This window comes from Arachis ipaensis, chromosome B09 (genome assembly GCF_000816755.2).
Source record: "Arachis ipaensis cultivar K30076 chromosome B09, Araip1.1, whole genome shotgun sequence".
Lineage (NCBI taxonomy): Eukaryota > Viridiplantae > Streptophyta > Magnoliopsida > Fabales > Fabaceae > Arachis > Arachis ipaensis.
The window spans coordinates 90736452-90752735 of NC_029793.2; the positions used below are offsets into that span (position 1 = coordinate 90736452).

General features: G+C 39.6%; 1 long non-coding RNA gene across 1 annotated transcript in view; it reads left to right on the plus strand.

Annotated features, from left to right (window-relative positions):
• LOC110267073 overlaps positions 1-15284 on the plus strand; it is a 22858-nt gene extending 7574 nt beyond the window's left edge. Inside the window, exons 2-3 of the long non-coding RNA XR_002354399.1 lie at positions 11421-11430; positions 15216-15284. This is a non-coding gene — a long non-coding RNA (uncharacterized LOC110267073). The remainder of the gene's footprint in view (positions 1-11420; positions 11431-15215) is intronic.

Consider the following 16284-nt stretch of genomic DNA (forward strand, 5'->3'; position numbering starts at 1 on the left):
TTATTTCTAAAATTTGTGACAACACTTTTTAAATTGGTGAGGCAGATCTTAGCTGGTTAAGAGCTATACGTGCAACGCTATTCTCTTATTTGGAATCTCTTAATTGGTCAACTTCTGCCATGCACCAATTTTTGGCGCCATTGCCAGGGAGTTGCAATAGTGTGCTAAATTATTAATTAGTGTACATATTTTATTTTTAATTGCATATTTTATTTTTGTTTTGTTACCATGAGCTTCATGTCTTTCTCATTGAATGACGCGTTCATTGCCTGATCCGAGTTTAGTCCCATTTGACCCTGAAATTGAAAGAACTCTTTCACATATTAGACGAACTCGACCTCGGTTAGCCTCTGAAGATGGTGAAGTGATTGTTATCGATTCACCAGTCTCATCTGAGGGCGAATCTGAACCGCCATCTGAGAGCGAGACAAGCTCATTTACTACTGATTCAGTTGATTCACGTGCAGGTGACATGGCATAACCTAGGAGAATTACTCTCCAGGAGGCAGGAGCCCCAAACTTCACTCTGTAACCGTATCAAGTGCGTCATCCAAATTTGGCTGCAGATTTTGAACTAAAGACTGCACTAATCAACTTGATGCCCAAGTTTCATGGCTTACCTGCTCAAGAGCCTATCAAGCACCTTAGGGATTTCCAGACAGCCTGTTCTACTGTTAGGCGTCATGGTGCAGATGAAACTTCTATTCTGTTAACCGCTTTCCCATTTTCTCTTGAGGGAAAGGCGAGGGAGTGGTACTACACTTAACCTGAAGCGATTGTTACTAACTGGGATACGCTTAGGAGAGAATTTTTGGAAAAATACTTTCCAGATGAAGTTACTGATAGATTGAGGAAGGAGATTTCAGTGATTTTCAAGGCGAATCTGAGACTCTCTACGAATATTGGGAGCACTTCAACAATCTCCTAGACGCATGTCCCCATCATATGATTGATAGATTAGTATTGATAAGCTACTTCACTCAAGGCATGAATCCCCAGGATAAGACTACACTGGAAGGTGCTAGTAATGGTTCTTTGAAAAAGTACAAAACCGCAGATGAAGCATGGCAGCTGATTAGTGACTTAGCTGAGTCCACTAGGAATCACAGACAGAGGCGCAACCATCCCAAGGCTGTTGCCAAAGTTTCTTCTAGCATTGAAACTACTGCTCTCACATAGAGTATATGTGAATAACCAACTTACTTAAACATATGCAGTTGAATCAACAACAAACACAACAAGCTCAGCCTCTTCCACCACAACAAAGCCAACAGTTAGTTCCACAAAGAGTATACGGGATCTGTGCTGATTATAGTAATTATACTGATGAATGTCTGCAGCTCCAACAGGAAGACAACACGGTGGCAGCCACTCACAACTTCTATGACCGCCCGAATCAAGGATACAATCAACAAGGTGCCAACTACAACCAAGGTAGCAACTATAACCATGGATGGCAGGACAACTCCAATCAAGGCTGGAAAGACAATTCTAACCCTGGCTGGAGGGACAACTATAACAGAGGAGGCAGAGACAATAATGGAAACTAGAGGTGAAATAACAATAACAACAACAGACAGTAGAATCAGAACCAACCTTACAGAGCACCACACCTAAGACAATCACGAGGAACCCAGCACAACCAACAACAAGTTCCTCAAATCACTTATTCTAATTCTTCATCAAATGACGAGATGCTCCGTTCTCTTGCGCAAGGACAACAAGACATGCAGGCGCAGCTAAACTCTAGTCTGAATAGCTTGACTGCCACTTTACAAGCTCTCGTCTCCCGGATGGATTCATCACTTAATTCCATACATCAACCTTCAAGCTCCAGTAGAATTCCTTCTCAACCACTGCCTAATCCCAAAGGTGGCATCAATGCCATCACTTTGAGGTCCGGAACCACATTACAGGAGAGGAACCATGAGAGGATGTGGTGGAAGAGGAAGACGCTGAAGCGGAAGAGGACGTACAAGACATAGTTGAAAAAGAGGAAGCTCAACCACAGAATGAAACACCAAAGGATACAGAGGCTGTATAGGACGCCATTCCTATCCCATTTCCACACCTGGCAAAGAAATCCAGGAAGTAGATAGAACTTGATCCCAAAATGGTAGAAATATTCAAAAAGGTTGAGGTAACTGTTCCCCTTTTTGATGTTATTCAGCAGGTACCTAAATATGCAAAGTTTCTAAAGGATTTATGCATACATAAGGATAAGATTAATGAATTAGAAACTAATCCTTTAGGTAGTTCTATATCTGCTTTAATGGGAGGTATACCTGAAAAATGTAGTGATCCAGGTCCATGTATAATTAACTGTACCATTGGAGGTGTGATATTTTCTGACTGTATGTGTGATTTAGGAGCATGTGTTAGTATAATGCCTTTATCTATATATGATACTTTGAGGCTCCCTCCCTTAAAAAGGTCGGTAGCTCATTTTGTGTTAGCAGATAAAAGCATTATTACAGTAGTTGGAATTGCTGAAGATGTATTAGTGAGCATTAAGGGGCTCACATTTCCTATTGACTTCTATATCCTGGAAATGCCCCCTAATGACTCAGGAAGACCATCATCAATCCTACTTGGAAGACCATTCCTGAAGACTTCAAAGTTCAAGCTGGATGCATTCTCAGGAACTTACTCCTTTGAGATAGATGGCAGAATAGTGAGTTTCAGTTTAAATGAAGCTATGAAGCATCCTCTAGAAGATCATTCTATCTTCCAGTGCGACATTATTGATGAAACTGTGGCTGAAGTTCACCAGGAAGAATTAGAAGAGAAGTACATGGAGCAAGGTCCAAGTGTGGGGACACTTTCTGAAAATAATGAGAACACTTTACCATTATCACCAGCCCCGGATGATCCAGAGCCTAGCTATGAGCAGAAATTAGAATTAAAGCCCCTTCCTCCTCACCTCAAATATGCTTACCTTGAGGACAAGCAGAAGTTCCCAGTTATCATTGCAAGGGAACTCACTTCTCAACAAGAAGAACAGCTACTCAGTGTGCTGAGAAAACATAAGAAAGCAATTGGATGGAGCTTGGCGGATATAGTAGGCATCAGTCCTCAAGTTTGTGAACACAAAATATTCTTAGAAGAAGGAGCAAAGCCTATCCACCAACCTCAAAGAAGATTGAATCCCACCATCTTAGAAGTTGTCAAGAAATAAGTGACCAAGCTACTTGAAGCAGATATCATTTACCCCATCTCAGATAGTGAATGGGTCAGTCCAGTACAAGTGGTGCCCAAGAAGTCTGGAGTCACAACAATAAAGAATGAGCACGGAGAGCTCCTGACAACTAGAGTGCAGAATACATGGAGAGTTTGCATTGACTATAGGCGTCTCAACTAAGCCACTCGCAAGGATCATTACCCCTTGCCATTCATTGATCAGATGCTTGATTGCCTGTCAGGTAATTCTCATTATTATTTTTTAAATGGTTATACATGATATTTTCAGATTCATATAGCTCCTGAAGATCAGGAGAAGACCACTTTCACATGTCCCTTTGGAACGTATGCTTATAAAAGAATGCCTTTTGGCTTGTGTAATGCACCTGCTACTTTCCAAAGATGCATGATGAGTATCTTTTCAGATCTTATTGAGAACTGTGTGGAGGTTTTTATGGATGATTTTAGCGTATATGGTGATTCATTTAGACATTGCTTGGATAGTTTATCTAGAGTGTTAGACAGATGTGTTAGTACAAACCTTGTATTAAATTTTGAAAAATGTCACTTTATGGTAAAACAAGGAATTGTACTAGGACATATTGTGTCTAATACTGGCATTTCTGTAGATCTAGCAAAGGTGGATGTTATTTCGAGTTTACCTTACCCCTCCTCCGTGAAGGAAGTCCGTTCGTTCCTTGGCCACGCAGGTTTTTACAGGAGATTTATTAAGGACTTCAGTAAGGTAGCATTGCCTTTATCCAGATTGCTGTAGAAAGATATTGAGTTTGAGTTTAGTGAGAGCTGTATGCAAGCATTTGATAAGCTGAAGATCGCCCTGACTCAAGCTCCAATTGTGAGAGGACTAGACTGGAGCCAGCCATTCGAAATTATGTGTGATGCTTCCAACCATGCAGTAGGAGCGGCACTGGCTCAACGGGAAGGTAAGGATCCTTTTGTAATTGCTTATGCATCTAAGACTTTAGATGCTGCTCAATCTAATTACACTACTACTGAAAAAGAGCTTCTAGCTATTGTTTTTGCTCTGGATAAATTCCGAGCCTATTTACTTGGTACTAAGGTAGTAGTGTACTCAGATCATACAGCTCTAAAATATTTATTAGCAAAAAAAGAATCCAAACCAAGGCTAATACGTTGGATACTGCTGCTGCAAGAATTTGATTTAGAAATTAAAGATAGGAGTGGTAACCAGAATTTAGTGGCAGATCACTTGAGTCGCCTTGAGCATATTAAGGATGACTCCACTCCTATAAATGATAATTTTCCATTTGATAGCTTACATGCAGTATCTGAAGTAGTTCCTTGGTATGCACCTGTAGTTAATTATCTACTTAGCCACACTTTTCCTCCAAATTTTACTAAGCATCAAAGAGACAAGCTGAAAAGCGAGTCAAAATATTTTATATGGGATGATCCATATTTATGGAGGTGTGGTGCTGATCAGGTAATTAGACGGTGTGTGCCTCAATCAGAATTTCAGTCCATTTTAGAGACTTGCCACTCATCTGAGAGTGGAGGACATTTTGGCCCTCAGAGAACAGCTAGAAAAATTCTAGACTGTGGATTCTGGTGGCCTACTCTTTTTAAAGACGCTGCTGAATTTTGTAAATCTTGTTCCCCATGCCAAAGGTTTGGTAATATATCTAAGAGGGATGAGATGCCTCAACAGATTATACTTTTCTGTGAAATTTTTGATGTTTGGGGCATTGACTTCATGGGTCCATTTCCAAATTCTAATGGTTACTTTTATATACTGTTAGCTGTAGATTATGTTTCTAAATGGGTGGAAGCAATTCCTACCCGCAATAATGATGCTAACACTGTTGTTTCCTTTGTTAGAAACCATATTATCTGTCGCTTTGGATCACCATGAGCAATCGTGAGCGATCAAGGCACCCATTTTTGTAACATGAGACTAACATGATTACTCAAGAAGCATGGGATAATTCACAAAGTAGCAACAGCTTATTATCCCCAGACCAATGGGCAAGCAGAAGTCTCTAACAGAGAAATTAAGCGTATTCTGGAAAAGATAGTAAAACCTCATAGGAAGGACTGGAGTGCCAGGCTATAAGATGCACTCTGGGCATATAGAACAACGTACAAGACACCCATTGGGATGAGTCCCTTCCGCTTAGTATACAGAAAGGCTTGCCACCTCCCAATAGAGGTGGAACACAAGACTTTCTGGGCTGTGAGGGAGTGCAACATGAATCTTGAAAAAGCTGGTGCTGAAAGAAAACTACAACTAGCAGAACTGGAGAATCTTCGCCTAGAAGCATATGACAACTCCAGACGTTACAAGGAGAAAATGAAGGCCGTCCATGACAATTATATAAAAAGGAGAGAATTCAGACCAAGGGAGTTAGTTCTTCTTTATAACTCCAGACTGAGGCTTATGCCAGGTAAACTGAGATCAAGATGGGAAGGCCCCTACAGAGTAGAAAAGGCAGAGCCATACGGAGTTTTCCACCTGCGTCATCCTACTAGCTCCAAATTTCTGAAGGTCAATGGACATCGCCTGAAGCTTTACCATGGTGAGAAGATGAAGGATAATAAAGAACTAGAGGTTTTCCTCTTGGAAGAACGTAAGAAAAATGAAAAAGATTTGATTTTTGAAAAAGATTTTGAAAAAGATAAGATTTTTAAATTGAAAATTTGATTTGACTCATAAAAATAACTAGATTTTAAAAATTTTGAAAAAGTCAAATCTAATTTTCGAAATTTTAAGAGAGAAAAAAGGGAAGATATTTTTTTGATTTTTTGAATTTTTATGATGAGAGAGAAAAACATGAAAATGATGCAATGCATGAAAATTTTTAGATCAAAACAATGAATGCATGCAAGAATGCTATGAATGTCAAGATGATCACCAAGAACACTTTGAATGTTAAGATGAACATCAAGAACTTATTTTTGAAAAATTTTTAATGCAAAGAAAACATGCAAGATACCAAACTTAAAAATTTTTCATGTATAGACACTATGAATGCAAGAATGCATATGAAAAACAAGAAAAGACACAAAACATGAAAACATCAAGATCAAACAAGAAGACTTACCAAGAACAACTTGAAGATCATGAAGAACACTATGAATGCATGAATTCTTCGAAAAATACAAGATGAATATGCAATTGACACCAAACTTTCAACTTGACTCAAGACTCAAACAAGAAACATGAAATATTTTTTATTTTTATGATTTTTTTATGATTTTTTTTGTATTTTTATTTTATATTTTTCAAAAATTATTTAGAAAAAGAAAAATAAGGATTCCAAAATTTTTAATATGAATTCCAGGAATCTTGCACTCTTATTCTAAAGCTCCAATCTGAGGGTTAGGCATGGCTTAATTGCCAGCCAAGCTTTAGTGTGTAACTCAGACATGCCACAGCTGACATACCAATTAACCTGCCTCTATGCTGATGGTTGGAAGCCCCTATCCAAAAGAATTAGACATGGCTTTACAGCCAGCCAGGCTTCAACATGCTTCATGAAACTCTAGAATTCATTCTTAAAAATTTTGAAGAAAAATATATTTTTGAAAAGATTTATTTATTATTTTTTTTCGAAAATAGATGAGAAATTTTTGAAAGGTTTTTGAAAAATTTTTGAAAATAAAACAAAAAAAAAATTACCTAATCTGAGCAACAAGATGAACCGTCAGTTGTTCAAACTCGAACAATCCCCGGCAACGGCGCCAAAAACTTGGTGCACGAAATTGTGATCTCAGGCAACGGCGCCAAAAACTCTGTACGCATGTCTTAATAAATTGTTTTTCATTCACAACTTCGATACAACTAACCAGCAAGTGCACTGGGTCGTCCAAGTAATAAACCTTACGTGAGTAAGAGTCGATCCCACGGAGATTGTTGGTATGAAGCAAGCTATGGTCACCTTGTAAATCTCAGTCAGGCGGATATCAAAAGGTTATGGAGTTTTCGAAATTAAATAATAAATAGATAGAAAATAAGGATAGAAACACTTATGTATATCATTGGTGAGAATTTCAGATAAGTGTATAGAGATGCTTTCGTTCCTCTGAACCTCTGCTTTCCTGCTGTCTTCATCCAATCAGTCTTACTCCTTTCCATGGCTGGCTTTATGTAAGGACATCACCGTTATCAATGGCTACTTTTTATCCTCTCTGGAAAATGGTTCGATGTGCTGTCACTGCATGGCTAATCATCTGGAGGCGTCACCCTTGTCAATGGCTGCATCCCATCCTCTTGTGAAAATGGTCCAAATGCTCTGTCACAGCACGGCTAATCATCTGAGGTTCTCGATCATACTGGAATAGGATTCACCCTCCTTTTGCGTCTGTCACTACGCCCAGCACTCGCGAGTTTGAAGTTCGTCACAGTCATTCAATCCCAGAGTCCTACTCGGAATACCACAGACAAGGGTTAGACTTTCTGGACTCTCATGAATGCCGCCATCAATCTAGCTTATACCACGAAGATTCTGATTAAGAGATCCAAGAGATACTCATTCAATCTAAAGTAGAGCGAAAGTGGTTGTCAGGCACGCATTAATAGGGAATGATGATGATTGTCACGTTCATCACATTCAGGTTGAAGTGCGAATGAATATCTTAGAAGCGGAATAAGTTGAATTGAATAGAAAAACAGTAGTACTTTGCATTAATCTTTGAGGAACAGCAGAGCTCCACACCTTAATCTATGGAGTGCAGAAACTCTACTGTATGAAAATACATAAGTGATAATGGTTCAGGCATGGCCGAATGGCCAGCCCCCATGAAAGTCTAAGATAGCATAAAACTGATCAAAGATGTCTAATACAATAGTAAAAAGTCCTATTTATAATAAACTAGTTACTAGGGTTTACAGAAGTAAGTAATTGATGCATAAATCTACTTCCGGGGCCCACTTGGTGTGTGCTTGGGATGAGCTTGAATGTTACACGTGTAGAGGTCAATCTTGGAGTTGAACGCCAGTTTGTAATATATTTCTGGTGTTCAACTCTGGCTTGTGACGTGTTTCTGGCGTTTAACTCCAGACAACAGCATAGAACTGGCGTTCAACGCCTTTTTACGCCATCTAAACTCGGCCAAAGTATGGACTATTATATATTGATGGAAAGCCCTGGATGTCTACTTTCCAACGCAATTGGAAGAACGCCAGTTGGAGTTCTATAGCTCCAGAAAATCCACTTTGAGTGCAGGGAGGTCAGAATCCAACAGCATCAGTAGTCCTTCTTCAACCTCTGAATCTGATTTTTGCTCAAGTCCCTCAATTTCAGCCAGAAAATACCTGAAATCATAGAAAAACACACAAACTCATAGTAAAGTCCAGAAATGTGAATTTAACATAAAAACTAATGAAAACATCCCTAAAAGTAACTAGATCCTACTAAAAATATACTAAAAACAATGCCAAAAAGCGTATAAATTATCCGCTCATCACTAACATGTCGTCCATGTATACTTCCATGACTTTCCCAATATGGTCTGTAAAGACTTTATTCATTAATCTTTGATAAATGGCTCCTGCATTTTTGAGTCTGAATGGCATGACGACGTAGCAGTAGTTTGCTTTTGGGGTTAAGAATGAGGTTTTTTCTTGATCAGGTGGGTACAATGGGATTTGATTGTATCCCGAATAGGCGTCCATAAACGAGAGGTATTTGTATCCGGAGGAGGCATCTACCAGAGTGTCGATACTTAGGAGTGGATAAGGATCTTTTTGGCAAGCTTTGTTGAGATCGGTGTAGTCGGTGCACATCCGCCACTTTCCATTTGGTTTTTTCACCAAAACGACGTTAGCTAGCCATAGTGGGTACTTGACTTCCCTTATGAATCCTGCTTCCGGTAGAGCTTGTACCTGTTCTTCCACAGCTTGGGATCGTTCTGGCCCGAGCTTCCTATGTCTCTACTGTACTGGCCGAGATCCTGGGTATACTACCAGCTTGTGGCACATTAGGTTGGGGTCTATGCTTGGCATATCTGCGGCCTTCCATGTGAAAAGGTCAACGTTATCTCTTAAGAACTGTATGAGGGACTCTTTTACGTCTCCTTTTAGGTTTGTGCTAATATTGGTCGTTTTATCTGGGATATCTCCGATCTGGACTTTTTCTGTCTCGCCTTCAGGTTGTGGATGAATTTCTTCCCGCCCTCGAACTCTCCCGAGTTCGATGGTGTGGATTTCTTCTCCTTTGCCTCTGAGGTTCAGACTTTCGTTATAACAGCGGCGCGCTGTCTTCTGGTCTGCTTTAATCGTAGCAATCCCTTCTGTGGTTGGAAACTTCATGCACAGATGTGGAGTCGAGACTACCGCACCGAGCTGATTTAGCGTTGTCCGTCCTATCAGGGCGTTGTAGGCTGTACTCACGTCGACCACGATGTAGTCTATGTTGAGTGTCCTTGACCGGTTTCCTTTACATAAGGTTGTGTACAGTGAGATGTATCCCAGTGGTTGGATTGGGGTGTCTCCTTGCCCAAATAAACTATTTAGATATGCTCTGAGTTCTTTTTTCTCTAGGCCAAGTTTATCGAAAGTGGTTTTGAACAAGATGTCAGCCGAGCTTCCCTGGTCCACCAGTGTACGGTGGAGATTAGCGTTGGCCAATATGATAGTGATGACCATGGGATCGTCATATCCCAAGATGACGCCAGCTGCGTCTTCTTTAGTGAAAGTGATAGTAGGGAGGTCGGGTGCTCCTTCTCCTCCCTCGACATGATATACTTCTTTAAAATGCTTTTTGTAAGATGATTTAGAGATTTCTCCTCCCGCAAATCCTCCGTGTATCATGTGAACATGTCTTTTCGGGGTACGAGGTGGTCGTTCAGTTCCCCCGACCTCTTTGTCCCTTCTTCTTTTTCTTGGCTCATCTGTTTTGCTGGCTAAGTACCGATCTAGTCTTCCCTCTCTTACCAATTTTTCTATGACATTCTTCAAATCGAAGCACTCATTGGTGGGATGTCCATAGATTCGATGGTATTCGCAGTATTCGGTCTAATTTCCTCCTCCTTTCTTGCTTTTGAGTGAGCGGAGTGGGGGTATCTTTTCAGTATGGCATACTTCTCGATAGACATCTACAAGAGATACCCGAAGAGGGGTGTAATTGTGGTATTTCTTGATTTTTTCTCCATGCTGATCTTCTTTTTTCTTGGACTCTTTATCCTTATCTCGGGAGGAGTAGGAGAATCCGGATTTTGAGGTCTCTCTTAGTCGAGAGTTTTCCTCCATGTTGATGTATTTCTCTGCTCGTTCTTGTACTTTGTTCAGAGATGTGGGATATTTTTTTGATATGGAGTGACTAAAAGGTTCCTCTCGTAATCCATTGATGAGACCCATAATGGCTGCTTCTGTTGGCAGACTTTGTATGTCTAGGCATGCTTTGTTGAATCTTTCCATGTAGCTGCAAAGACTTTCCCGATCTCCTTGCTTGTTCCCTAATAAGCTTGGAGCGTGTTTGATTTTGTCCTTCTGGATGGAGAATCTGGCTAGAAACTTCTTGGCTAAGTCGTCAAAGCTGGAGATGGACCTAGGGGGCAGATTGTCGAACCACTTAATTTCTGGCTTCGTCAAGGTAGTCGGGAAGGCTTTGCATTGAATCGCATCTGAGGCGTCGGTGAGATACATTCTACTTCTGAAATTACTGAGATGATGGCTGGGATCTGATGTGCCATCGTATGGAATCATGTCAGGGGGTTTGAAGTCTTTTGGGATTTTGGCCTTCATGATCTCTTTGATAAATGGGTCTTGGTCCTTGCGGGGGCTGTCTTCGTGGCTGGATCGAGTAGTTTTAGCTTTGAGATGGGCTTTAAGCTTTAGGAGCTTGTCTTCTAATTCTCGGCGTCGCCTAGCTTCCTTTCGTAGGTCTCTCTCGGCTTCCCGTTGATATTCGACTTCTTTTTTGAGTTGTTTTAATCGATCTTGAAGTGCCTCCGTGACTCCTGTATTTGGCGAGTTCTTATCTTTGTTAGGTTGAGAAGTATCATCTAGTGTGACCTCCGCGTTCTTATGGGGTATTCTATTCTCCAAATCAGAATTGTGGTCGTTGTCAAGATTGTCCGCCATTATGATGGGATGACTTCCAGGTCCCCGGCAATGGCGCCAATGTTCCGAGGGTTACCTAAAACTGTAGGTCGATCTCGGACGAGCGAGTCGGCACTGATGTGTCTGACTTGTGGGTGGTGGTACCTGTAAGGGACTCCGATGCTTAAGTTAGCAAGGGTATTAAGCAGGTTTTTAGTAGAATCAAAGTATGAGTTATACCTGGGTGCTCCAGTGTATTTATAATGGTGAGGAGTGACCTTTCTGGAGATAAGATAGTTATCTTATCTTATCTTATCTTGGATCGAAGTCATCTTATCTTCAAGGGAACCGCCCTTATCTCTATAGGCTTGGGCTGCCTTTGGATTTAGGTCGTGTTTCTCTGTTTAGGCTTTTTTTGGGCTTTCCTAGGGGCCGAGCTCTTTGAGAAGAGGTCGGATAGTCCTGACCTGAAGAGGTCGGTCGACTTTGTCGTTAATCAGCCTGGGATGGACAGCTCGGCCCAGGATATGAACAGGAGTCATGAGCGAGAATTTAAACTACTAAACTTCATATGCAAGGAATCTTAAAATGCAAGAAACTAAATCAAGTAACTAAGTCAATGTATTAGCAATTTCAATCTATCAAGAGAATATGTAATCCAATTCTACTCTAAGATGAAGTAAACAACCAACTAACTAAGACTATAATCAAGCAAATAGTGTTTTTGAGTTTTGAGTGTGAATAATAAAACGCACTCTTGGCTAGGCATGGAAATTGGGGTTACCATCCTTGTCTAATAACCATATCTTGATAATTATGAGGAACCAAGCTCATTACATCTACCTTTATGCTTGAAGTAAGTATAATGTCTACTTCTAAGCTTGAAGTACGTTAAATGACTTGGTCAATTTCAACTCATAAGTCCCAATCCATCTACCAATTGACTTGGTAAAAGATTGGTGTCAATGGGTATCAATTTGACCACTAGGGCTCTCAAATCACCAAATTAATTAGACCCAATGACTCATGTTTACCCAATCTCCTTAGCCTAGACCAAGAGTAAAAAGAACTACTCCATAATCAAGGGAAATATTTCATCAAACACATAGTGTGCATTAATAAAAGACATATTCAAATTGCAATTTAATTGAAAACTATAAGTACCCACTAATAATTATCAATAGAGAACAACTCAAACAACACTATCTATCATAGAAGACATCAATGCACTAGTAGAAATTCAAGATTCACAAAATTCATAAAATGAGAAGAAAATGGGAACTAACAAGAACATCAAAATTCAAACACAAGATCTAAACAAAATTATGCTAGAGAATTCAAATTGAACAATTAAAACTAGAATTAACAAAACTAATTCAGAATTTAACAAGGGAAGATCAAACCAAACTAGATCTAGAGAAGAGTAAGAATTTCTCTCTCTAGAACATAAGAACCAAAAACTAGCCAAAATGTGTGTCTAGTCTACAATGAATGATCCCCCCTTTCCCCTAGAGTTCCTGGGTCTTTTCCATGCAGAATCCAGCTGAATTTAGGCCTGGAGCTCTTTAGAAATCGCCAACCACAATTTCATTAATGAGGTCACGTGCTGCATGTCACGCATACGCGTGGGTCACGCATACGCGTGGGTCACGCATACGCATCGCTTGAGTTTCACGATCCACGCGTACGCGTAAGGCATGCGTACGCGTCAATGGGGATTTCGCCAATCCACGCGAATGCGTCACTCTCACGTGCCATTCCTAGCTCCTTGCACCCACGCGTGCGCGTGGGCTACGCGTGCGCGTCGCAGCCAAATCTCCAAAGCTCAATTCTTCATGTTCCTTCTACTTGTGCATGCTTCATTTCTCTCTTCTAGGCCATTCTTGCCCTATAAACTCTGAAACACTCAACAAACATATCATGGCATCGAATGGTAATAGAAGAGGATCAAAATATGGTATTTTTAAGGCAAAAAAAGCATGTTTTACATCATGAAGCAAAATTAGGAAGAGAACACAAAACCATGCAATTTATATGAATAAGTGTGGAAAATATTGACAAAATTCCCCAAATTCTACACAATATAAACCACAGAATTGGGGTTTATCACATAGCTAGATTGCAAATTTAAGAGAAATTAAAGCTATCACCAACAATTATCAATAATATCAATTCAACTAAGATGATAAAACAAGAAGAAACATCATTTCATTAATAAAAATTCAAAGTCAACATGGTTCATAAAAACAGAAATAAAAGAGAACTAGAAGAAAAACGTGACAATAGCAATGAAATTGAACAAACTTAGAACTAGGGAAAGTAAAAGTAGAACTAATAAACTGAGATCAACAAACTCCAATCCAGAAACTCCAACAAAGATGATCAAATTGCAACAAAACCTAGAGAGCAGTCAGATTCTTCCCCCTCCCCTCCTCCCCCGGAGAATAGAGAACAAAAACAAAATTCAAAAACTAGGTCTAATGTGTGTATGCCGTGTTGCCTCCTTTCCCCCTTCAGTTCTTGGCCTTTTCCCATTCAGAATCATGTTGGATTTGGGCCTGGAGCCTTGCAGAAATTACCAGCCACATTTTCCATAATTGAGTCACGTGCTGGACGTCACGCATTCGCGTCAGTCACACGTGCGTGTCAGATGGACTCCACAAGCCACGCATACGCGTCAGGTCATGCGTACGCATCAGTTGGGCTTCGCGATTACCACGCGAGCGCAGAAGCCACTCGCACGCGATAGTCGCAGCTACACTAGGCCACGTGTACGTGTCAGTCACGCGTTCGTGTCAATACCAACTTCTCCAAAGCTCTATTCTTCATGTTCCTTCTACTTTTGCATGCTTCCTTTCCATCTTCTAAGCCATTCTTGTCCTATAAATCCTGAATCCACTTAACAAACACATCACGGCATCGAATGGTAATAGGAGAGGATTAAAATTTAGCATTTTTAAAGTTAAAGAAGCATGTTTTAAACTATGAAGCATAATTAGGAAGGACTCACAAAAACTTGCAATTTATATGAATAAGTGTAAAAAGTATTGATAAAACCCACCAAATTCTACACAAGATATATGTCGGTTAGGAATTTCAAAAAAATAATTTCGTTGCAAGTATAGTTCCAAACCAACAATTAATCCTCAGTCAAAGTTTATTTTTTTTGTCACAAGTACAAACCTAATAAAAATAACCAAAGTATTTAAACCTCGGGTCGTCTCTCAAAGGAATTGTAGGGAAGTGTGCATATTATTGGTTATGATGTATCTTTTGGGGATTTGGGTTTGATTGACAAGAAAATAAAAATGACAAGAAAGTAAAACTAACACTAAAATGGGTCTTGGCAAGGATCAAGAGTCAAGGGCTTCTATCTTGGATCATTGATCACAACATGGTAATTACAAAGAGTTAATTTCACTTAGTTGCCCTCTAACATCGGAGGATTAAGTCAGGTGGACATAGTTAGTCCTAGAACCAATAACAACCCTAAATCACCAATAGAACTGGACATCAATAATCTCAAGGGACCTAAGTCCTCAATCACAAGCCACGAGTACCAAAATCTACTCTAAAATCTAACCAAGCATTTTATCAAACACTTGGAAGGCATAAAAGAGAAGCATGGTAAAATAACAAGAAATATAAAATCTAACAACTATCAATTGAAGAAAACAATAATAACAACTAAATTAAGCAACAATAAACAAAGAAAATCAAATTTGCATTAATAAAAATGGAAATCCAACAAGAGTGCATAAACATAAAAGTAACAAAATAAAAGAAATAACATGTAAACTAAGAAAGCAAGGATGTAGTAACAAGAAATTACAAGAGAAACTAAATCAAAGTAAGAATTAAACCTAAATCTAGGAGAGATCTAACCTAATATATCCTAATTCTAAAGAGAAGAGAGAGATTCTCTCTCTAGAATGACCTAAAGCATGTTTCTAAGCTAAACCTAATTGCTCTCTCCTTGTTTCCTCTTGAATTCTACTTGAAGTAGCTTCAGAAATGAGTTGGATTTGAGCCTGGATGGCTCAGAAATCTCCCCCAGCATATTGCCTTTAAGTTGGTCGTGTCGCTTGGTGAAATTCCCTCTCAAGCGTACGCGTGGATGACATACGTGCGTGGCCATGAATCCACCAAATTCTCATTTCTTCATGAATTCTCTAATTTGCATACTTTTCTCTTCACTTCTTCCATCCAATCCTTGCCTTATAAGCCTGAAATCACTCAACAAACATATCAAGGCCTAAAAAGCATGTTTTGACTCTTAAGCACAAATTGGGGAGAATTACAAAACCATGCTATTTTAGTGAATAAATATGGGAAAAGTTGATAAAATCTACCAAATAAGACACAAGATAAATCATAAAATTGTGGTTTATCACTATTCGACCTAGCAGAAGTGTTTGACATAATAAGACAGCATGGGATGAGGCTAAATCCCACTAAGTGCATATTTGTAGTAGAAGCATGAAAGTTCTTGGGATTAATGCTCACCCAAAGGGACATCAAAGATAACCTAGAAAAATGCAAGACAATCATGGAGATGAGAAGCCCGACCTATTTAAAAGAAGTTCAACAATTGAATGAAAGGTTAGCAACTCTATCCAGATTCTTGATTAGCTCAGCTTTGAACTCGTTACCATTGTTTGCAATCCTTAAGAAAGGACACGACTCCCAATGGACTCAAGGATGTGAACAAGCCTTCTAAAAATTCAAAAAGTTATTGAATTGACCTCCCACACTAACCTGACCTGAGGAGACAAAAGAACTTGTATTGTATCTAGCTATTGCTGATAATGCCATAGCCTTATGGAGTATATTTTACTAAAAACTATTGCATCGCGAATGCTACAATGAACTATTGAGCTATCTGAGTTTGACTTGAAGTACGAAGCTCAAACGGCCATTAAGTCACAATACCTGACTGACTTCCTAGAAGAGTACACGAGAAAGCAGAAAGGAAGCTCCATGGAACTTGTATGTAGATGGCTCATCAAACAAAACAGGTAGTGGAATAGGAGTTATCCTTGAGAATGGAAAAGGAACTTAGTTGGAACTCTCTTTAAAGT